A 26288-nucleotide genomic window follows, 5' to 3' on the forward strand; every position below is an offset into this window, starting at 1 on the left:
CTTTAAAATCCTTATATTGCTCCGGTATACTTACTGTCGAGATCTTCTCCCCGGTAGTTGGAGCCGCATAAATGACAAACGGTGTGCCTCCCTTGGACAATCTTATTAAAAATCTTGCTCCAATAAATAAGGATTTCTCTATTCGGGATTTTCTACTAGGCTTGCTCTTGGGTAGTTTTGTGGGAAAGGTCATCTTCCGCAACTTCTAATCTATGGATAGGTTATGCTTTTCGAACCAAGAAAGACCAAGAATAACAGGATTTGATGGGGTTCTAATAATATTGAAAATAATATGACTACTATGGTCCTTAAACGTCACTTCTATAGGTTCTGATTCATGGGTGACACTACCAGACAATAAAGGTCGTCCATCTATGACCTCAACGTGAACAGGTTTGGATTTTCGTACTAAAGGGATCTTATGACGCTTTGCAAATTCTTTGTCTAAGAAACAAGCAGATGCTCCTGAATCTAATAATGCTAAGGTTCTCAGTTTCTGAGGGCCAATAAGCAAAGGGATTGTAAAACAAAGGGCAGGTTGAGCGGAAAGAAAAGAACCTGGTTGTTGTTACGATATTTCATTGTCCAGCCGCACGGTTCCTATTGTGGCTGGGCATCCTCGTTTTCCTGAATAAATGTACCCCTAGTCTTGATAATACGTCGATTTTGCTTCTTGGGGCAGTTTTCAACTTTGTGGCCTTCTTCACCGCAATACAAGTATAGACCTTCTTCCATACGCCGCTTTTTTTCTTCTAGAGTAAGAGATTTGACACATACCGCATCAATTTGCATGTCTCTACCTCTGAATGTGAATTCATGCTGCTTGTCGACATAGTTGGGATGTGGCGAACCGTATGTTGTCTTGAACGTTGGTCTTGGAGACGTTGGAATAGGCGGTTATCGCACTTCACAGCTTGGCTAATAGCTTCATTGAGCGTTTGCAGATCAGGAAGAGTTAACAGCAAATCCTTCACATCGTCCCTTAAACCCCAATAGAATTGACTCATCAACGCTTCTTCATCCCAATTGATGTCGCATGCTAATTGCCTGAAGTCCGATGCATAGACTGATGTAGAACGCATCCCTTGTCGTAGTGACCGGATCTTTGTTGTAGCCCATCGAACCTTGTGGTGTTCACCAAATGCTTCCGCAAATGCCTCCAAAAAGGTTTCAAAGTTGTTTAGTATGGACGATCGTTTCTCAAACAAAAGAGCAAACCATGATAGAGCTTGTCCTGTAAGTAAGGTTCCAACAAGCCCAACACGTGACTCCTCCATTGGATAGCGTTCGGGCTGTAAAACTGTTATCAACCTGATTTGGTTGACGAATCCTCGAAACTTGGAACGTGTACCATCGAACTTGTCCGGAGGCTAACTCGGGGTTCTTTATGTTATAGAACCAGCGGTGCTTGTCAAACCTGAGGCAAAGTTGCTTCTCCAAGTGTAGAAATTTGAGACTGGTGCAACCTAGATTGTGCCATCCCAGATGCTCCATCATTATGAAGCCTTGCCATGACTCCTTCAATCTCTGCAGTTCTTTGTGATAACGTAGCCAGGGCATTCATGATAGTATCTAACTTGGACTCTGAACTTTCCGTCATACTAATGTCTTGGCCCCCGACCATTCTAAGAGAAGGACAGAAATGACTCTACAAGAAGACAATATTGGTTTAGAGGAGGGTACTCCGCAACCTCTAAAATGCCTTAAGAGCTTCAAGAAAAGGGGTAATCCACTCTCTCCAAGAAGAATAAGACTCCAATATTGTAACAAAAGAAATATCAATTTAGAGGAGGGTAATCCGCAACTTCTAAAGTGCTAGTACACTTCCAAGCAGAGGGGTCATCCACATTCTAACAAAGAAGAAACTAGCTTTGATTTCTGAGGTGAGTGCAGTCTCGATAAACTATCACGGACACAGAAATACAGACTTGAGATCTAATAAGAAGTTGAAGAAGAAGTGGCAAGAAATAGATTAATCAGATGAGAACAACACCAAAGAGGTGAGCTAGAGCTCCAAGAGATGTGTTGTCGAGACTTAAGAACTCTTCAGCCTTGATCCCAATATATACTTCTATTTAGGAAGCTTCTGAAGTAACTTCTACCAACTAGGAAGCTTCTAGAAGGTTCCAAAGACTTGCTTCTAGAAGGTTCTAGAAACTTATCTCTAGAAGGTTCTAAGAACTATGTCTCTAACATCTTCTACCAACTAAGAAGCTTCTAGAAGGTTCCAGAGACTTGCTTCTAGAAGGTTCTAGAAGCTTGTCTTTAGAAAGTTCTAGAAACTTGTCACTAGAAGTTTCTAAGGACTATGTCCCTAACAATGCAAAGAAAAGTAAATCAAAGTTAAATAAAAATGTAAAACTTAGTATAATTTTTGTATTAGTAAGTGTTAAATAGTTTTGTGTAAAAAAAATATTATTCTTTTTAAAAATACTACTAATCATATTTTTTTAATTATTTAATTATTATTTAAGAAATTAATCAATACCTATTTAATAAAAAATTGGTAATTATCATTACTCATGAATAATTTGATTTTTTTAACCAATAAATATTTTCAAACTTACAGCAAGAACATTGTATCATACTTAGTAAGATTTATAGATATGATGATACCACCTTTGTATTAGAATACATGCAATAGAAGTTATTGTTAACAAAGGTTCTAAAAGATTGAACATACTTGTCAATTTTTTTTTTATATTAAATAAAATAAAATATTAGTATGTGATATAAATTATTAGGTTTATGGATACCACTTTAATCAAGATTTGAACTTTTTTTCTATTTTAGTCTTCTATAAAAATTACATGTAGTATGCCAAAGGCTACAATATGTACATATAAAAATATATATGCTAATTTTTTTAAAAAGGTCATGATAGGAGTTTTGTTAAAATACAAAAAAAGATATTTGAATGATAAAATAAATATTTAAATTTAAATAAAATTACTATTAGAATAAAAATTTAAATCTTAAACGATTTAAAAATCTTCTAAATGAGATGAATAGATCTTTTTTTCTTTTCTTTTTTTTAATTTTTATTTTTTTATCTAGAACAAAGACAAGCCTACATCAGAAAGATATAGATGAATTTATTGCAAGTCAAAACATGAGTATTATTAGTTGGATATTTTTATTCATTAAAAAATCTTTATAAAAATAAATATTTAAAATTTTTCAACAATCTTTTATTTTATTCTAGGAGTTTAAAAAGCTATATAACTTTACAAATAAATTACAATTTTAGACATGGTAGAAGTTTATTTTAAGACACACCTAATGGCATTAAAGAAACAATAAAAAGATTGATTTAAGACATGCCGAATAGCATTAAAGAGACAAATAGATTATTTGTGTATTCTATATTTCTAAAGTAAGTACCGAATGTGGATAATTACTTGTAAGTTATTGAATATAAAAATAAATAGAATAAAATTTTTTTGTTTATTTTTACTAGTAAAAATAATTCTAATCATGCAACTTACATCTTGTCAAGGACAAGAACTCGATGAAAAAATAATTCAGACAAGAGGGCTTTAACTCAAAGAGAGGTAACAAAATATATATAAATAAGTATATATATTGAAAGAGAAACTGGAATGGCTATTGCCAAAAGACAAGAAAAAACTAAAGACTCTTGAACCTGGACTAGAAGTAAGAAAGGAGTTGACAAGAGTGAAGACGCCTTCACTCTTGTCTCTATATATACTATCTAATTAGGGGCTACGTGGCGACGTTCTATAGGACCTCCAATATGTGTTGACTTTGTAGGACACATGCCTTGACTTACAAGGCAAGTTTTTCTACGTGTGGGCCACATAGTTAGCTTGATCTTCAAGCTAACAACATGTGTGGCACATGGCCAACTTGTTGACCACGTTTCTAATCCAAAAAGTCAATTAAAGACACCTATGAAGTCAAAGCAGCGTCTAGGAAGTTTCTAGAAAGCTTCTATATTAAATATTATAGAATTAACTTACTTTTATCTACTTTTACTTACTTCTACCTATTTCTATATGTAATTATTAGCTTACATGATTATGGCCGTGACATTATCCCCCTCTTCTAGAGACGAGTTCCACGAGGAGCGGTCATCATATGTTGAGGAAATCTAAGATGCGACGAACTATATTCGCCACATACTCTGATCTCTGTTCTCTTCGAAGATGATTGATAGGGCCTCTTAACCATCGGTAGTGTCCCATACCTAGGCGAGAAGACCACCCCGTTATTTGATCATTGTTGAGGCCTTCGTAACTTCCTTCGAATAGAATATTCGGAACACCATCAGGAGTTGTTCCTACCTCTAGCAAAATCACCAAACATCGAGAGTCCCTTCCCAAATCGTGATACCAAACGCATTGTATCTCACCATCTATTCGAGGAAGAACATGTTGTTCTTGAAGATCTTCATCTCGATTGCGTCGTCTTGAAGGTTGTGACAATCGTAATGTCTCATCCGGCAGGTCAACAAACGAAGGTTTTTGAGTTGAATCCACTGGTTGTTGGCTCTCCTTCTAATTAGCATCACAAATGCAAAGAAGTTACAAACAAGGATAGGAAATTGAATGTTATCTTGCCTCAATCTTGTCTCTTTTATAAGAGAGATTTTCATCTTGGTTTTGATGGATGTCGTTGATGAAAAACTTTGACTTTAGCTGATGCATTTGCTAGATTCTTCGATGGCTCCCATGTGCGTTCACTAATATCATATCCGCACCAATGAATAAGATATTCCAGCTTATTTCGGCACCGCCTTGAGTCTAATATCTCTTCCACCTCAAATTCTTCATTATTATCTACTTCTGTAGGAGGCGGTGGCATTAGTCTTCTTCCTTGTATATCCACTGTCTTATATGGTTCAAGAAGAGACACGTGGAATACAGGATGGATCTTCATTGACTCCGGTAGATGTAACCGATATGCAACTGGGTTAATCTGTTCAGAAACAGAAAAGGGGCCAAGCCTACGATAGTCCAACTTGTCACAAGGTCGAGTAGTCTTGATATTGCGACGAAGTAGCCATACCTTATCACCCACGTTGAGTTGTGGTTGCTCCTTACGATATAGATCTACGTTTATCTTTTGTCATTCTTGAGCTTCTTTCAATTGCGTCTTCATTATTGCATGTAACTCTGACAACCGATTTGCCATATCTTCTGCTATAGGATTATCAACTTTTGAAAAATCAAAAGTATCAAGTCGTGGATGATAGCCATAATTGGCAAAGAAAGGTGTTTGTTGCGTGGAAGAATGTACCATATTATTATAAGCAAACTCTGCCAATGGCAGAAGGGTTGTCCAATCATCTTGTTGGTAGTTGATAGTACACCTTAAATATTGCTCCAAGACTTGGTTTACGTGCTCTGTTTGTCCATCAGTTTGAGGATGGAAAGCCGAAGATAGCTTTATGTCCACTTTTAAAATCTTGAAAAGGGTCTTCCAAAATCTTGACACAAATTGAGTTCTCCTATCCGATATGATATCTTTAGGTAATCCATGATGGCGATAGATATTATCAATGAAAAGCTTAGCTGTTTCTTCACCTGTGATAGATTTTGTACACGGCACAAAATGTGCCATCTTGGTGAAACGATCTACTATCACAAATATAGAATCATAAGATCTTGAGCTTGGAAGATCTGTGATGAAATCCATAGAAACAGAAGACCATGGTTGTTCTGGGATAAGTAATGGTTGAAGAAGTCCGTAAGGTTGATGACGGGGAATTTTTGATCTTGAACAAATATCACATGATTGTACAAAGTCTTTGACTGACTTCCACATTTGTGGCCACCAAAAATCTCTTGATATGAGTTCCAAAGTCTTATTATATCCAAAGTGCCCTACTGCTGGAAAGTCATGACGTGCTTGAAGAACACGTAAACGTGCTTCTCCTTTTGGAACATATAGGCGTCCTTCAAAATATAATAGATTATTCTTGAACTCGAACTTAGAAGGATCATGAGACTTGGAAGAATTATTCTTGATATCATAAACAAGAGGGTCTGAGGACATACTAGACTGGATTTGCTTGAAAAAAGTTGAATCAACAGTCAATGTTGATTTCATTGCTCGGAGATGAAATTGCTCCAGTTTCAAGAGGACCGTTCTTTGTTGCTCAAAAGATGCATCTCCTTCTTTTGGTGCAAAATAAAAACGTCTAGATAGGGCATCAAACAAACCTTGTTTTTTTCCTGGTCGATAAGTGATAATGAACTCGAATCTTGACAAAGACATACTCCAACGAGCTTGACGACGATTCAACACGCGTGCTGACATGAAATACTCGAGGTTCTTGTGATCTGTATACACAGTGACTGGACTAGAAGCGCCTTCTAGATAATGACGCCTTTCTTGAAAGGAATCCACGATCGCAAGAAGTTCGTTATCGTGGATCTCATAATTGATCTCGGTTGCTGAGAATTTTCTTGAATGAAAAGCTATTGGATGAAGTTTGTCATCTGTTCCCATTTCTGATAAAACTGCACCCAAGGCAAAATCTGATGCATCTGTTTCCATAAAAAATGCCTTGGAAAAGTCAACACGATATAAGACTGGTGCAGAGACAAACGATGTCTTCAAGGCTTCAAATGCTGCTTCCGCTTTTTGATTCCATTGGAATTTATCTTTACTAGTCAAGCGTGTAAGTGGAGCTGCAACTCGTGAGAAATCTTTGTTGAAGATCCGATAGTAATTGGCAAATCCCAAGAAACATTAGACATCTCTTACTGTCCTTGGAATCTTCCAATCCATGATTGTTTGGACTTTCTTAGAATCCATCATGAGACCATCATTTGAAATGATGTATCCTAAAAAGTCAACTTGAGTAGTGTGAAATACACACTTTTCTATCTTGGCGTACAATCCTGCATCTCTAAGTTTTTGTAATACTTGACGAACATGTATTTCATGTTCTTCGACGTTCTTAGAATAGATTAGGATATCGTTTAGATAGTAGACGACAAAATTGTCTAAGAATTCACGAAATACATCATTCATGAGATGTTGAAAAGCAACTGGTGCATTCGTGAGTCCAAAGGGCATGACATTATATTCGAAATGTCCATACCTGGTTCGAAACGCAGTCTTCCATTCATCTCTTTCTTTGATCCGTACTAGATTATATGCTCCTCTTAGATCTATTTTTATATAGATCTTAGCTTGATTCAACTGGTCAAGGAGTCCTGATATCAAAGGTAATGGATACCTGTTCTTGATTGTGATCTTGTTGAGTCCTCGATAATCAACACACATTCGTAAAGATCCATCTTTTTTCTTTACGAATAGAATTGGAGCTCCTGCTGGAGATTTTGAATGGCGTATGAAATTCTTCGCTAAATTCTCGTTAATATATGTCTTGAGTTCAGCCATCTCATCTTGCGATAAACTGTAAATTGGTCCAAATGGTGGCTGAGTTCCTTCCTTGAGGTCGATTGAACAATCATATTGGCGATGCTCAAGAAGAATATCTGCATTCTTTTTCTCAAAAACGTCTTGATACTCCTGATATTGACTTGGAATGCCACTTGAAGTCTTTACGTTTTCAGAAATAGGTGCAGCATAAATAGCAAAAGTTGATCCTTCTTTTGTTGCGTGTATAAATGCTTTTGCACCTATCAGTACGGGTTTTACTGTACTAGACTTATAATTTTTTACTTGGTTGGTAGAACTATTAATAACGCTTTGGAAAAAGTCAAGTTTACGCGAATTCCAATCTATTCGAGGATTATATTTTTCTAGCCAGGATAAACCTAAAATAACTGGATTGGACGGGGATTTAATTATGTTAAAAGCTATGTAGTTATCATGACCGTCTATTGTTACTTTTATAGGATGAGTTTCATGAGTGACATCTCCAGAAGACAAGGGACGACCATCTATGACTTCTACATGTACTGGTTTAGGTTTCTGTACAAAGGGTATTTTACGACTTTTAACAAATTGTTCATCTAAAAAACATGCTGAGGCTCCCGAATCTAATAAAGCAGAGGCTTTGTAATTCTTAGGTCCTAAATATAAGTCTATTATAAAACAAGGAGAGGGTTCTGAGGAGAGGATAGGACCTTCATTAGGAATTGTACAAGGTTCCAGCTGCATGGTCTCTATTGTAGCTGGACGAATCCGTTTTCCGACATGTTGTCTTTCTTGATCGTCGTTTCCCTCATTTTATAGTTGCGTCGTTTCTTTGGACAATGTTGAGCAGTGTGCTTAGGTTCTCCGCAATATAAACATAATCCTTCTTGACGACGACGAATCTTTTCTTGCTCAGTTAGGGGTTTAAAACGTACTGCGTCAATTTGCATGTCTTCTACTTTCGAATGTACGTTTGGCAAAGATGTTGATATTGCCATTGAGTAATAACGTTGAGGTTCCCGTGAATGATTCTCGGATCGAAATTCAAAAAGTCGATTATCATATTTTACCTCAAAATCGATTGCTTGACTCAAAGTTTGAGGATCAAGTAAGTTGAGCATCAATTTCTTTACTTCGTATTGCAATCCATAAAGAAATTGACTGATGAGTGCAGCATCATCCTACTTCATGTCAATTCCAAGTTGTCAAAATTGTGAAGCATATACGATAACTGAGCGATTTCCTTGTCGCTGAATTCGGATCTTATTTGTTGCAACACGAGTTGCATCGTGTTCACCATACATAGATCAAAACTCTGCCAAAAAAGCTTCCAAATTGTCCAATATTGGATTTCGTTGTTCAAAAAAAAGATGAAAACCACGATAATGCAGAACCAGAAAGTAGAGTGCCAATAAGGCTGATTTGTGATCCTGGAGTTGGATAGCTTTGCGGTTGAAGTTCAATAATCAATTGTACTTGATTGATGAATCCTCGAAACTTTGATCTCGTACCATCAAATTTCTCAAGTAAGGCAATTCTTGATTTTCTAGTGCTTATAGGGTGTTGTACAATTAGAAAAGGAACGTGATTTGTTGTAGATGTTGAAGCAGCTCCGATCATTTCTATATCCTTACTTTCTACCATTCTTGTTCTTTCTTGTGTTGGTGAATTGAGTTGATGCATCACAAGCAATAACTCCCTCATTTGCTCTTGCATTTGTGCCATTGCACTCTTCATTTCAACAAGCTCTGCCATAATGACACTAAGAAGAAAAATTTGTTTGATACTGCTCAAGACAAAAGAAAAGAAAGACTTGATAACAAAGAAGATACTAAGAATAATATCAGTTTAGAAGTGGGTAATCCGCTAACTTCTAATACGCTTATGCCTTGTCAAGAGAAAGAGGTAATCCACTCTTACTCAAGAAAAACAAAGCTCTGATATTGTAAGTGTACTCTTGTCAATCTGTCAAGGACAAGAACTCGATGAAAAAACAGTTCAGACAAGTAAGCCTTCACTCAAAGAAAAGTAACAAAATATGAATAATAAGTATGTATATTGAAAAGAGAAACTAGAATGGCTATTGCCAAAAGACAAGAAAAAACTAAAGACTCTTGAACCTGGACTAGAAGCAAGAAAGGAGTTGACAAGAGTGAAGACGCCTTCACTCTTGTCTCTATATATACTATCTAATTAGGGGCTACGTGGCGACGTTCTATAGGACCTCTAATATGTGTTGACTTTGTAGGACACATGCCTTGACTTACAAGGCAAGTTTTTCTATGTGTGGGCCACATAGTTAGCTTGATCTTCAGGTTAACAACATGTGTGGCACATGGCCAACTTGTTGACCACGTTTCTAATCCAAAAAGTCAATTAAAGACACCTATGAAGTCAAAGCAGCGTCTAGGAAGTTTCTAGGAAGCTTCTATATTAAATATTATAGAATTAACTTACTTTTATCTACTTTTACTTACTTCTACCTATTTCTATATGTAATTATTAGCTTACATGATTATGGCCGTGACACATCCAAGAGGTTGTGATTTCACTAAGAGAATTTATTAATAATATCATGTTCTAATTTAATATTTAAATTAGATTGCAAATATAATTTTTAATATGATAATTATTATTTTAGATGTTTCTTATCAATAAAATAATAAGTCCAATTACAATAAAAAAAAACTTTGGTTAAAATATAATTGACAATAATACATATATGTCTTTTTAAACTTATAATAGAAGAGAGGAAGGATGTAGAGATTTTTTGTATAAAACTATATTTAATGATTATTAGAAGAAATAATGCAAGATGATTAGGATTTATTAAGATGTTCTTTAAAAATTTCTTATAGAACTTAAGATAAGAAAACATAAGGTTCTATTCTTGACATTAATGAAGTATATGTTAACTTAAGTATATATTACTATCGAAATATCTTTTAAAATATTTAAATATTTTTAATATTATTATTTAAAATTAAGTATTTCACTTTTTTTCTTTTTATCACACATACATATTATTTTTTAAAATCATAATAAGAATAAATTGTTTTTTATGATAAATAATGTTGGATTTATAAAGCTATTTTTTTATATACCATTATTTTCTTTATATAAAATATCTTTGCTATTTTTTGAAACTAAAATGTATTATATATTTTTTAACCAACTTTATCAAAATTAGTAAGATTTTGTTGTGTCTTTGCATTAATGTCAAAAAAAATTATTTAGCATGCTCATACTATTCTATAAGGAATTAGTTAAAAGCTTTAATTAATAATTTGTTAGATGATTTTAAAATATACAAGATATGTATTGACCTTGATGTATATCTCAACTAAGACACATTGAAATCTGGTTGTAAGATAAGAAAAGATATTGACTCTTAACTAATATATGCTCTATAACCAGTAAGTATAAATAATATTTTTAGATAAGTTTTGTTTTAAAGTAATTAGATTAGAATATTTAATCTTTATCAATCTAATTATTTTATAAAAAATATTAGCTAGTATTTTTGCTTATTTACTTGAGATTTTGATTTCAACAACTTTCAATCAATTCAAAGCCATAATATAAGTTTTTTAACTTGATTATAATTGATTATAATTGATTCTAAGTACATATAAAATATTAATTATAATAAAGTTTAAAAAATAAATGTATTTAATATAATTGGCTATTAAGCAAAAAGCTTTGTTGAAAAGATGTATTTTTATTAATTTTTCTATTTAATAATAAATAATAAATTTAATACCTGTCTAATAAATTTATGTTTATATAAAAAAATTAGATTTTATAAATTCTTGTAATTATTTTAATCATAAGATAGGAATTTTTAAGAAGTTATCAATTTAATTTGAATTTAACTTTTTAAAGTTTTATTTATAATATCTAAAAAAAATAAAATTATAACGATTTTCTTCAACCTTAAGTAAGAAATTACACAATCAATGATGTTCATTATTGTTTAAAATTCCAAATGTTTTATCTAGTCAATTAACCAATCATAGTGCAATGATTCAAGATGCTTTAATGTAAAGAAGATCTTAAGCTTCAGGGTGATGGTACTGAATAAGTATGAGACAACACATGTTAACATAATTGTTATATTACATACATAATGCATGTGATAATTACTAAGAAAAAAATCTAAATTTAGAAATATAGATAAACCTGGGCATGTGATTTCAATGCCAAAACAAGTTGTACATCAAAGTGCAACATGAGATTGTTCTATAAAAAAGACTATTGAAAAATTGCGCCACAAGATTGAAAAAAATTGTTGGAAAATTGCACTACGACTTACAAACCTGGGAGTTTGACTCAACAAAACTTACAAAACTTAGCCAAAAAATTTCACACCAGAAATTCAAATAAATCCTTCTTTTCTTGTAAGTACAAACCAAAAACTTCAAACTTCAGCTAATAATCAAATGAATTGAAAGAAACCATCCACAAAAGTAGTAGTCTATGACAATATGGCAAGGAAAACAACTTGAATTAGATTGAGGATGTAATAGTGATGATATGATAAATAAAGCATTTCTTGGGATCCAATTGTATCATTTTAGTAGGATTTTTCATCTACTTTGTCTTCTTGGATTGTATCATTTTTTACAAGCTCATTTATTTTGTCTTGCAAGTCAATAAAAATTAATAGTAGTTGTCAACAAAAGTTAATAGTAGTGGTCAAAAAAATTAATGGTAGTCATAAGGAGATCCAAGTATTCTATACCTTGAAAAGTTTGCATGGTGCAAGGACTTTGGTGCTATCTTATGTTGATAATCTTTTCATATTTTGAATTAATATGTGCTAAAATCAATAAGTAAATTAATGGATAAATTTAGATCAAAGTTTGACTTAAAACGGCAACAATGAAGGTCATTAAATTAAAAAAACTTACTCATGATTGCATTGAACAATGTATGCTGACCTATGTCAATGATGCCTTCATTGTTATAAGTAGTCTTTCTCTCATTTACACTATTAAGAAATAGTTTTGCTTCTGGTTCCTCTTTTCTCATCTTAGTAAAGTACACTATATATTGAACTTATGAATAACTTGAGATCTTCATTGCTGTTGGCTTTACATCACCTAAGCTCAAATTTGACTCAAAAATTTTTAGCCAAGTTTAGCTTCCTAGACACTTATCCCATTTCAACTCAACTAGCCACTATTAGGTTTGGAATTCTTTACAGTGTCATAAACATTGCTTCATAGACTATAATACATTGCTGAAAGAGTCCAAGTTCATGTTGCTATAATAACATTATTAATATTAATATGATTAAAAAATATTTTGGAATATACATTAGTATTGTTTATAGGGGATTTCAACTTAATATGGAAATATTAGAGATGAATATTTTTTGTATAAATTAGTATGAAATTATGATAAAAACCTTACAATTGTTATAATATGTGAATCATTGAATTAGCTCACTTAGATATTTAATATAAAAAATTCTCATGTTGTTCTTAAAATAATAAATTTTATAAATTAATAGTAGAATTTTAGGAGAAATAGAAAATAGATTGTTAATAGCGAATATACAACCTACGATATAATTTATTAAGACAAATTTCTATAATAGATATGTTTTTGGTATCTAATATTTGATGATGGTTTAATAGAAATAGAACTTATTGTCAAAATAAAAAAAAAAAAAAATACTTTATTCATAATTCTTAAAACACACGTAGATATGTATTATTTTAAATAAAATAAATAAAAATAAAAAGATCAAAAGAATAGAAAAAAGAAGAAAAATTTAAAAAGAAGTCAAGAAGAAGAAAGAAAAAGAAAAAACAAAAAAGAGAGAAGAAAGAAAGAAGGACAAAAGAAAAGATAAAAAAAAAAAAAAAAAAAAAAAAAAAGAGAGAAGAAAAAGAAATAAAATAAAACAAAAATAGAAAGGTGATCAAAAAGGCAAGAGATTGCCCCTGAATGGCAATAGCTTCTTTGTCAATAGGAATTCATGCCACTCCAGATTTATTTTGATTTATTTTTTTAAATTTATTTTTTTATATTCTAATTAATAGTTCTACAATAGGTGGATATATTTTTTCTTGCACCAATCTTGAGATTATTGATGCAATGCAATGAGAGTTTTTTGGGAGGTGGTATTGGATCTAATAATGTGGAATTTTTTCTTTTTTGTGATCTTTGGATTTTGATGTTGTAAAAAAAGTAGGATATTTTTTGGCCTTAGAATTTGGTTATGAGATTATAATGGCTAGAAGTAGGGGATATAAGTGCTTTTGTAGTAGATTAAAAGTTGTGTTGCTGGTTCAATTCTTATAATTCTTGTGGTTTTGTAGAATAGTGTTGTGAGGTAGCAATGCAAGGATTACTTTTTTTTTTTTTTTTCTCTTATTCTCTCTTATCTATGAATTTTGGGTGGCTAGACAGGTATTTGGAAATAGAGACGATACATTCAGGAGGTAATTGATTGTGTGACCCTAACGTGAACGCTTAAGCAACTAGTCATTTCCCGTGTTCAAATCCCCCTATACGGGTTTATTCTGGGAAGTTTCTTCCACAATAAGTAAAACGAGCAATCACAGCAATTTATTTGATGTCGATAGTATAGAGTTTGCGCCATTGTTGAGTTTAATATTGTAATAGTTTTTTGATAGTGTCATAATACAAATGCTTATAGTATATAAAAATTAATTAAAACATATAATATATTTATAAGTCTTCATGTATATTAGAATATTTAGTAGGATAACTTAAAAAGAGATGATGTAAGAAAATTTATTTTAAATTTTATCTATATTAATCATCGTGTTTAAATTATATAAGATTTAGATATTTAATATAAAATTTTAGAAAAGATAGAAGCTCAAAGATGAAGATCCAAACTACTAAGAAGCTTATTTAGAGGAATAAAAGCAAGGTATGATGAAGACAAGGAGTGAAGGTCGTCATCTCTATTGATCAAAGGCTATGTCCAATAGGCTTTCAACAAGTTAATTGTGACCATAATAAGAATTTTAGAAACTTCAAAAGGAGCATTTAAGAATCACAAGTAAGGATTATAAGGTTCAGGATTTGGACTACAATTTGTGTAAATAATTTAGAAGGTTTGAAGTTTAAATTAAGATGTTATAGCCATTTGAAGTTAAGGTGTCTTTTAAGACATATTATTATTTTTTTTGAAGATATGAAAAGTTATATAGTAACTTTTGGAAATCAAAAGATGTAGCTACAAGGATGATTTTAAGACCTACATATTTTGTAAATAAATTATTATATTTGAAGTTTGTATAAAGAAGTTATAAAGCATTGAAGATAGTATATATAATTTAAAGGCAATAAGTGAGTTGTTTTATTGATAGTAATGATTGAAGTCATATTTTAATTTTTCAAACGAATTTTTGGCTCAAAATTTCTAAAAATGTAAATTATTAGGTTAAAAAGCTATACATCAAAATTTTATGGTATTTGAATACTTAATTTATGAGATGTAATAAAAATGGCATGTAAAGGTATGTAAGCAAGGATTTGAAGCTATTGTTAGGATTTTGGCAATATTTCAAGATTCATAAAAAAAATTATAATTAAAATTTATTTTAATAGTTTTTTAAAAAATATTAGTATTTTATATAAATGTTTAGTTTGTTTGGATGGTCCAATCATAAAATATGAGTTGTTGAAGTTTAGGAAAAATTCACCTTAAGGATATATAAAGATTTAGAATATTTTTATAACACTTTGGATGTTATTTGGTATTTAATGCTTATATATTGATGTAATGACTCCTATAATGAAAATTTTATATATAAACTTGGTACTTTTTTATCTTGAAACTTGATTAAGTAATTAGTGAGATCCAAAAGCCTAATCTTTTCTTGAGGCAATTCTTTCTATTCCAACATATTGGTGCTTCTATTGAGAGTACTTTAAGGTACTAAATTTTTTAATAAGTGAGGATGGAGGATCAAATCTTAAGATTTATATTACTATATAGAATCGATGCCTATGAATTATTTAGGATATTTTTTTAATTTATAGAAGAGAAGCAACAAGTGCATAGAGATGATAGAAACATTGCCAATGCTTTATAAGTAGTGGTGGATAAGATTAAAAGGTTTGGTGGAAGGAACATCACTAAGTTTTTAATACTTTATATATATAAAATAGAAGTGCATCAAGTTTGAAAAATGAAGATAAATATGTTAAGTCTGTAGAAGATCATCAAATAGAATGTACATCTTTAGAATTTACAAAGGTAAAAAGTATATATAAGAAGTATATATAAATACTTATTCTAAATGTGATAATGATAGAACAAGAAGTAGTAGTTGTTAAATTTTTTATTAGATTAGAACTATTATAGAGACATATATAAGATTAGAGGACTTTAAAGATCAAATTTTGGACTTAATTAATTATAGATTTAAAATAAACATCATGTTAAGGTGGATGTAGAAGAAAAATAAGTTGCCAATTGATATCAATCATGGTTGGATAATTAGAGCTACAAACAGCCAACAAAGTGATTTATATGGAGCTTACCAATTGTAAAGACAAGGTTTGAGATATAGAAGTGGAGCAAAATTTCTTCATGCAAAATTTTGCTATATATCCAATAATACTTAATCAATTCTATATTATAGTTTTTAGAATAGAAACTAGAGTCTTAAATGGTGATTCATATTATGCAAAGTTTTATAAATGGAATAAAACAAAAGCTATGTAATTTATTATTGTAAAACCTATCTATAAGAGGCACAATAAATAATTAAGAAGGATATTTTTTGAGCTTCTAAATAACTTTGTGGATTTTTAGAGAGGACCCTTATAATATAGGGATGTATGGATATAAATAAATCATCTGTAAATCTCAATGTAGATAATATGAATTTTAGATATTTAAACTTTACTAATAATAGATTTTTAAATATTCAAAGGATTAAAGATTTAGGTTTCATAAATGAAAGAAGAGTAAAGACTTTTTTTTTAAAAAAAGAGTGGATTTAGTTTTAGATGATTAAGCCATAGTTAGAGTAATAGAAGAAGTAAATTCAAAGGATGTTCTAATTAAAATTCTAAAGAATTTAGCTATGAATATGGATATAGATGCTATAGTAGAAATATACTCAAAAAGAACTTATGAAAAATTAGAAAAGATAGTAGCAAATGGTGGGCTTGCTATAAGCTATGGATTGAAACATGAGATGAGAATAAAAACTAAATATAATCTATGGCAAAAAAGGTAAAACTTATAGCTATTTAGTTACCAATTGATACTATAGAATATATTAAGGAAGCAATTAAAAAGCCAAGTTTAAGAGAGAGGTACAAAATCAAACATCAATTTACTCAAGCATCATTAATTAAGATGAAAATTGGAAGAAGTGATTTCTTGATATTAATGAAAAAAATATGTTTTGAAAAATACTTATTAGACATGATAAGGCATTTTTCTTAATTCCTAATGAGATTGAATGTGTATATCTTAGTATTATAGTATCTATGATAATCTTTACAATACCACACATTCCATAGAATTTAATGCCTATACTTGAGCTTAGAGCTTTGTTTCCAAAATTGATAGAATTATTAAATGAGAAGATAAAGAAGGATATTTTAGAATCTTTAATTTCTCTCTATTCTAATAGATGGTTCATAATATCTAAGAAATCAGAGATATTAAGGTTTATTCAGGATATACAACTTGAAAACAAAGTGACTATTCAAAATATCAAATCAAGTCTTATAGTAGATGAAGTAGCTAAATAATATGCAAGTCATGCCATCTATTCTAATAGAGACTTGTATTCTGGATATGACTAATTTTAATTGGCTAAAGAGAATAGAGATTTAACTACCATGAAGATTCTTTTGGGTTTAATAATGATGTTTACCTTTCTTTAAAGTACAACCAATTCAAAAGCTTATATGCAAAATTCTATGAAGCAAATAATGAAAGAATTTGTGTTTAAAAAACTATTTTATTTTTTGATGATATAACTATAAAACAAAATAGGCAAAAAATCAAACATGAGAATATAAAAAAAATATTTGTCTATATCATATTCAAAGTATATTATGATATTCTATTAAATCTCAATGAAGGTAATAAAAGAGTATTAATAGAATATCATAATATACTTTGAATATGACGTAGAAGAATTTGGGCCATATATACTAAGTTCAAAGAAAGATATTGGTGGAAGGACTTATGCAAGGATGTAGAATATTTTATGAGCTCATGCATAGAGTATCAACTAGAATCTAAGATTAGATATAAAAATAGATTATATCCTATTCATCTACCTTCTATATATTTTAAATGAATAATTTATTTGGTAGCTATGCCATCAAAACTTTGGGATATAAAATACTTGGTTTTAAGAAGAGAAGAGCTATCAAATTATATTAAAGAAAGAACTTTGAGAAATAAGACCATAGAAGTAGTATATAAATTTATACTAGAAGACATCTTCAATAGATATGTGTCACGGACATACATATAATTACCTATATGAATAGATAAAAGTATGTAAAAGTAGATAAAAGTAGGTTAATTGTGTAATATCTTCTAGAGAAGCTTCTTAGAAGCTTCATAGACGCTGCTTTGACTTTATAGAAGTCTATAGTTGACTTTTAGGCTAGAAACTTGGTCAACAAGTTAGCCATGTGCCACATATGTTGGAAGCTTAAAGAACAAGCTAACTACGTGGTCCATCCATAGAAAACTTGCCTTGTAAGCAAAAGCATGTGGCCTAGAAAGTCAACATATATTGGAGGTCTTATAGAACATCGCCATGTGGCTTCTAGTTAGATAGTATATATAGAGGCAAGAGTGAAGCCCTCTTCACTCTTGTCAACTCCTTTCTTGCTTCTAGTCTAGTTTCAAGGATCTCTAGTTTTCTTGTATTTTGGCAATAGCCATTCTAATTTCTTTCTTAATATACATATTTCTATTTTGTCCTATTTCTTTAGGAAAAGACTCACTTACTCTTTAGCTTTCATCGAGTTCTTGTCCTTGACAGATTGACAAGAGTACACTTACAATATGAGAGCTTTGTCTTTTCTTGATTAAGAGTGGATTACCCCTTTTTCTTGATAAGACATAAGCGCATTAGAAGTTGCGGATTACCCTCTTTTAAACTGATATTGTTCTTAGTATTTTCTTTGTTATCAATTCCTCTCTTCTATTTGTTTTGAGCGTTATTAGATATCTTCTCTTTTCTAAGTGCTACTATGGCAGAGCTTGTTGAAATGAAGAGTGCAATGGCACAGATGCAAGAACAATTGAGGGAGTTAATGCTTGCGATGCATCAACTCAATTTACCACCACAAGGAGCAACAAGAATGGTAGGAAGTGAAGATATAGAGATGATTGGGGCTGCTTCAACATCTGCACCAAACCATGTCCCTTCTCCCAGAATGGAACACCCTTCGAGTATTAGAGAACCGAGAATGGCCTTGCCCGAGAAGTTTGATGGTACCAGATCCAAGTTTCGAGGATTCATCAATCAGGTCCAATTAGTGATTGAACTTCAACCCCAGAGCTATCCAACTCCAGGGTCACAAGTTAGATTCATTGGTACACTTCTTTCAGGTTCAGCATTGTCATGGTTTTCATCTTTTCTTGAACGACGAGATCCAATATTGGATAATCTGGAGGCTTTTTTGGCGGAGTTTCGATCCATGTTTGGAGAACATGATGCAATTCGTGTTGCAACCAACAAGATCCGTATTTTGCGACAAGGCAATCGATCAGTAACATTATATGCTTCGCAATTTCGACAACTTGCAACTGATATCAAGTGGGATGATGCCGCACTTGTGAGTCAATTTCTCTACGGATTACAATATGAGGTAAAGAAATTGATGCTTAATTTACCTGATCCTCAAACATTGAGTCAAGCAACTGACTTTGCTGTGAAGTGCGACAATCGACTTTTTGAATTTCGATCCGAGAGTCGCACAAGTAGGCCTCAACGTTACTACAATTCAATGGCAACACCGACGTCTCCTCAACACATACCTTCAGAAGTAGAGGATATGCAAATTGATGCGGTACGTTTCAAACCTCTTACTGAGCAAGAAAAGTCTCGTCGTCGACAAGAAGGATTGTGCTTATATTGTGGAGAATCTAAGCACACTGCTCAACATTGTCCAAAGAAGCGACGTAACTACAAAATGAGGAGTACGGTTGTCAAAGAAGACAGTATGTCGGAAAACGAGTACGTCCAGCTACAATAGGAACCGTGCGGCTGGAATCTTGTACAACTTCTAATGAAGGTCCTATCCTCTCCTCAGAACCATCTCCTTGTTTTATAATAGATGTGCGTTTAGGACCTAATAATTACAAAGCCTCTGCCTTGATAGATTCAGGAGCCTCAGCTTATTTTTTAGATGAAGAATTTGCTAGATGTCATAGAATATCATTAATACAAAAAACTAAACCTGTACACGTAGAAGTCATAGATGGTCGTCCGTTGTCTTCTGGAGATGTAACTCACGAAACACTTCCTGTAGATGTAGTAATAAATGGTCATAGTAGTTGCATAATTTTTAATATAATTAGGTCTCCCTCTAATCTAGTAATTTTAGGCTTATCATGGTTAGAAAAGTATAATCCTCGAATAGATTGGATTTCTCGTAAACTTGATTTTCCTCGGAGCATTAGTAACAGTTCTATTAATCAAGTAAAAAACCATGAGTCTAGTATAGTAAAACCCGCACTTATAGGTGCAAAAGCATTTATACACGCAGCAAAAGAAGGATCAACTTTTGCTATTTATGCTGCACCTATTTCTGAAAGCGTAAAGACTTCAAGTGGCATTCCAAGTCAATATCAAGATTATCAAGACGTTTTTGAGAAAAAGAATGCAGATATTCTTCCTGAACATCGCCCATACGATTGTTCAATCGATCTCAAGGAAGGAACTCAGCCACCATTTGGACCAATTTACAGTTTATCGCAAGATGAGTTGGCTGAACTCAAGACATATATTGACGAGAATTTAGCGAAGAATTTCATACGCCATTCAAAATCTCCAGCAGGAGCTCCAATTCTATTCGTAAAGAAAAAAGATGGATCTTTACGAATGTGTGTTGACTATCAAGGACTCAACAAGATCACAATCAAGAACAGGTATCCATTACCTTTGATATCAGGACTCCTTGACCAGTTAAATCAAGCTAAGATCTATACAAAAATAGATCTAAGAGGAGCATATAATCTAGTACGAATCAAAGAAGGAGATGAATGGAAGACTGCGTTTCGAACCAGGTACGGACACTTTGAATACAATGTCATGCCTTTTGGACTCACGAATGCACCAGCTGCTTTTCAACATCTCATGAATGATGTATTTCGTGAATTCTTAGACAATTTTGTCGTCTGCTACCTAGACGATATCCTGATTTATTCTAAGAATGTTGAAGAACATGAAATACATGTTTGTCAAGTATTACAAAAACTTAGAGATGCAGGATTGTACGCCAAGATAGAAAAGTGTGTATTTCACACTACTCAAGTTGACTTTTTAGGATACATCATTTCAAATGATGGTCTTATGATGGATTCTAAGAAAGTCCAAACAATCATGGATTGGAAGATTCCAAAGACTGTAAGAGATGTCCAATGTTTCTTGGGATTTGCCAATTACTATCGGATCTTCATCAAAGACTTCTCACGAGTTGCAGCTCCACTTACACGCTTGACTAGTAAAGATAAATTCCAATGGAATCAAGAAGCGGAAGCAGCATTTGAAGCCTTGAAGACATCATTTGTCTCTGCACCAGTCTTATATCGTGTTGATTTTTCCAAGGCATTTTTTATGGAAACAGATGCATCAGATTTTGCCTTGGGTGCAGTTTTATCACAAATGGGAACAGATGACAAACTTCATCCGATAGCTTTTCATTCAAGAAAATTCTCAACAGCCGAAATCAATTATGAGATCCACGATAAAGAACTTCTTGCAATCGTGGATTCTTTTTAAGAATGGCGTCATTATCTAGAAGGTGCTTCTAGTCCAGTCACTGTGTATACAGATCACAAGAACCTCGAGTATTTCATGTCAGCACGCGTGTTGAATCGTCGTCAAGCTCGTTGGAGTATGTCTTTGTCAAGATTCGACTTCATTATCACTTATCGGCCAGGAAAACAACAAGGTTTGTCCGATGCCCTGTCTAGACGTTCTTATTTTGCACCAAAAGAAGGAGATGCACCTTTTGAGCAACAAAGAACGGTCCTCTTGAAACCGGAGCAATTTCATCTCCGAGCAGTGAAATCAACACTGACTGTTGATTCAACTTTTCTCAAGCAAATCCAGTCCAGTATGTCCTCTGACCCTCTTGTTCATGATATCGAGAATAATTCTTCCGAGTCTCATGATTCTTCTAAGTTCGAGTTCAAGAATAATCTATTATAATTTGAAGGACGCCTATATGTTCCAGAAGGAAAAGCACGTTTGCGTGTTCTTCAAGCACGTCATGACTTTCCAGCAGTAGGGCACTTTGGATATAATAAGACTTTGGAACTCATATCAAGAGATTTTTGGTGGCCACAAATGTGGAAGTCAGTCAAAGACTTTGTACAATCATGTGATATTTGTTCAAGATCAAAAATTCCCCGTCATCAACCTTACGGACTTCTTCAACCATTACCTATCCCAGAACAACCATGGTCTTCTGTTTCTATGGATTTCATCACAGATCTTCCAAGCTCAAGATCTTATGATTCTATATTTGTGATAGTAGATCGTTTCACCAAGATGGCACATTTTGTGCCGTGTACAAAATCTATCACAGGTGAAGAAACAGCTAAGCTTTTCATTGATAATATCTATCGCTATCATGGATTACCTAAAGATATCATATCGGATAGGGGAACTCAATTTGTGTCGAGATTCTGGAGGACTCTTTTCAAGATTTTAAAAGTGGACATAAAGCTATCTTCAGCTTTCCATCCTCAAACTGATGGACAAACAGAGCGCGTAAACCAAGTCTTGGAACAGTATTTAAGGTGTACCATCAACTACCAACAAGATGATTGGACAATCCTTCTGCCATTGGCAGAGTTTGCTTATAATAATACAGTACATTCTTCCACGCAACAAACACCTTTCTTTGCCAATTATGGCTATCATCCACGACTTGATACTTTTGATTTTTCAAAAGTTGATAATCCTGCAGCAGAAGATATGGCAAATTGGTTGTCAGAGTTACATGCAATAATGAAGGCGCAGTTGAAGAAAGCTCAAGAACGACAAAAGATAAATGCAGATGTATATCGTAAAGAGCAACCACAACTCAACGTGGGTGATAAGGTATGGCTACTTCGTCGCAATATCAAGACCACTCGACCTTGTGACAAATTGGACTATCGTAGGCTTGGCCCCTTTTCTGTTTCTGAACAGATCAACCCAGTTGCATATCGGTTACATCTACCGGAGTCAATGAAGATCCATCCTGTATTCCACGTGTCTCTTCTTGAAGCATATAAGACAGTGGATATACAAGGAAGAAGACAAATGCCACCGCCTCCTATAGAAGTAGTTAATAATGAAGAATTTGAGGTGGAAGAGATATTAGACTCAAGGCGGCGCCGAAATAAGCTGGAATATCTTGTTCATTGGCGCGGATATGATATTAGTGAGCGCACATGGGAGCCATCCAGGAATCTAGCAAATGCATCAGCTAAAGTCAAAGTTTTTCATCAACGACATCCATCAAAACCAAGATGAAAACCTCTCTTATAAAAGAGACAAGATTGAGGCAAGATAACATTCAATTTCCTATCCTTGTTTGTAACTTCTTTGCATTTGTGATGCTAATTAGATGGAGAGCCAACAACCAGCGGATTCAACTCAAGAACCTTCATTTGCTGACTTACCGGATGAGACATTGCGATTGTCACAACCTTCAAGACGACGCAACCGAGATGAAGACCCTCAAGAACGACATGTTCTTCTTCGAATAGATGGTGAGATACAACGCATTTGGTATCACGACCTTGGAAGAGATTCTCGATGTTTGGTGATATTATTGGAGATAGGAACGACTCCTGATGGTGTTTCAAATGTATTATTTGAAGGAAGTTATGAAGGCCTCAACAGTGATCAAATAACAGGGTGGTCTTCTCGCCCTGGAATGGGACACTATCGATGGCTAAGAGGACCCATCAACTATCTTCGAAGAGAACAAAGATCAGAGTATGTAGCAAATAAAATTCGCCGCATATTAGATTTTTTCAATATATAATCACCGCTCCTCGTGGAACTCGTCCCTAGAAGGGGGGGTAATGTCACGGACATACATATAATTACCTATATGAATAGATAAAAGTATGTAAAAGTAGATAAAAGTAGGTTAATTGTGTAATATCTTCTAGAGAAGCTTCTTAGAAGCTTCATAGACGCTGCTTTGACTTTATAGAAGTCTATAGTTGACTTTTAGGCTAGAAACTTGGTCAACAAGTTAGCCATGTGCCACACATGTTGGAAGCTTAAAGAACAAGCTAACTACGTGGTTCATCCATAGAAAACTTGCCTTGTAAGCAAAGGCATGTGGCCTAGAAAGTCAACATATATTGGAGGTCTTATAGAACATCGCCATGTGGCTTCTAGTTAGATAGTATATATAGAGGCAAGAGTGAAGCCCTCTTCACTCTTGTCAACTCCTTTCTTTCTTCTAGTCTAGTTTCAAGGGTCTCTAGTTTTCTTGTATTTTGGCAATAGCTATTCTAATTTCTTTCTTAATATACATATTTCTATTTTGTCCTATTTCTTTGGGAAAAGTCTCACTTACTCTTTAGCTTTCATCGAGTTCTTGTCCTTGACAATATGGTAGCATGAAGAGGATGAAAACTGATAGAAGAGAGTTGGTTGCTATTGAAGCAAGATAAAGTTTTAGTAGGTATAAAGTTCAACTAAAGTTGTCTACTTCTTATAATCTTGAAGCCAATAGAAAGAGTGAGAGGAGTCATCTTTCTATCATTTATGCATTGATTAAGGCATATAAGGATTAACTTTGCTATTGAAGCCACAAAAAATACTCAAAGAAGTAGAAGAAAAACTACTCTATTCTTAAAGCCACAAGAGATGGTGAAGGAAGAAGATAGAGAATTATTTTTCTCTTGAAGCTACAAGTGATGGTGAAAAAAGAATATAGAGAGCTATTCTATATTTAAACCATTAATTTCATGACAATAAATCAAGTCGGCTTTTAATAAATTTTTCTTAAAAATTAATATTTCTATTAATAAATTAATAAATTATTTATAAAAAATTAGTTAATTAAATTATTAAGAATTAAAACCTATGCATTGATTGATATCTATGGTGATTTATCATCACCTTGTGATAAATGGATGCCAATAAATAGCTTGAAGACTTGGATATATAAGGCCTTCTCAAAGCCTTGTTCTTCCTCTCTTACCTTTTGATTGAGTCTTTGGCAAAGATGGCTCATTGAAGCACCAAAGAATTATATTATTTTTGTTTGTTATAAACTTATATTATAAGTTGGTTGTTTTATATCCTTGCTAGTCCTCTTTGAACTCATTGTTAGTAGAATTATTTTTATATTTAGATATATTTATTTTATAAGAAAAAAAAATTAGTAAGGTTGGACGAAAGAATCATCAAATTTGGAATTAAAATAAAAAAATTCTGAGGTTTTGAAGTTGAGAGGTTTTTTTTTGCTTTTGCTATTGCTTGCTACTACTAATTGCTGGTGCTGCTATGCACAACTATATAGTCTTCATCCAACTATGTTGTTTCAATTCAATTGAATAATTTTCATTTAATTGAGCTATTTCCATCCAATTATATGACTTTCATCCAATTATATGGTTTTCATCTAATTATGCTATTTCCATTCAATTATATATTTTTCTTCTAATTATACTATTTCAAATCAATTACATTATTTTAATTTAATTTTATATTTTTTATCCAATTATGTTATTTTTATTAATTTGCCTTATTCTATCTATTTTTTTCATATAATTATTTTTATTTTATTATTTCTATCTATTTTATTTTATTTTATTTTATTTTTTATCACTTATTTTAAGTTAAATCAAATAGTAATCATTACTTAGAAGAAATTATTTAGAAATTTTAAATTATAATTTCTTGATTAATTAATCAATCATAAAAATAATTACACAATTGATTTCTACTACCTTTGAAATTTGTTGTTTAGTTATTTTTCTTCTTAAAATGGATAGGAAGGATTTTTAGCTCACAAAATCAAAAAATATATAAAGTGAAAGATTACTTTAATTTATATAAAGAATAAAATTAGAATAAAATAATAAGAAAAATATTTTACATTTCATTTAAAATTAGTTGAAGAATTCAAAAAAATACTTCATTTATGAGATATTGAAAAGCAGCTCTGAGCAGAATTAATAGCTCTAATAGTTATTTATAATTAATTTTGTGATTTTTAATATAATTTTATTAATTTTTATATTAATATGATTAATTTATAGATTTAAATTAGTCTTTTAGTTAATTATGACTTAAATTATAGTATTAGGTTGTTAATTAGGTAGATAATTTTAATTATTAGATTGATGATTGTTAAAAATTCTAAAATAGTAAGTTTAGAAGGTCTATGATTTTTTTTGATCTGGTTTATATCCTCTTTTAGTATTAAAATTAGAATTTTAGTAGAATTTTTCTTCTAATTCTTAGAAATTATATCTTGAATTAATTCACAATCTTAATTTTTAACTCCAAGGCTAATCTCTAATTTGAATATGGTTAGAAAACTCCTCAATTCTAATTGCTCTATCTTCCTAATTAATTTCAAGATTTTGAAGCTTAATTTTGTTTTGTAATTTAAATAGATTAAAATTTATAAAATCTAATTGTTAAATTAACGATGATCTTTAGAAGATGGAGACAAGGTATTTTTATGGTGGACTTTCC

At 32.2% G+C, this 26288-nt stretch overlaps 1 long non-coding RNA gene across 1 annotated transcript; it reads left to right on the forward strand.

Moving 5' to 3' along the window:
• Positions 1-21400: 21400 nt before the first annotated feature.
• Positions 21401-24033, forward strand: LOC149989474 (uncharacterized). The gene is made up of 2 exons (XR_016502380.1): positions 21401-22673; positions 23185-24033. It is a non-coding gene; the product is annotated as an uncharacterized LOC149989474 (long non-coding RNA).
• The last annotated feature ends 2255 nt before the right edge of the window (positions 24034-26288 follow it).

This window comes from Physcomitrium patens, chromosome 3 (genome assembly GCF_059467195.1).
Source record: "Physcomitrium patens ecotype Gransden chromosome 3, ASM5946719v1, whole genome shotgun sequence".
Classification (NCBI taxonomy): Eukaryota; Viridiplantae; Streptophyta; class Bryopsida; order Funariales; family Funariaceae; genus Physcomitrium; species Physcomitrium patens.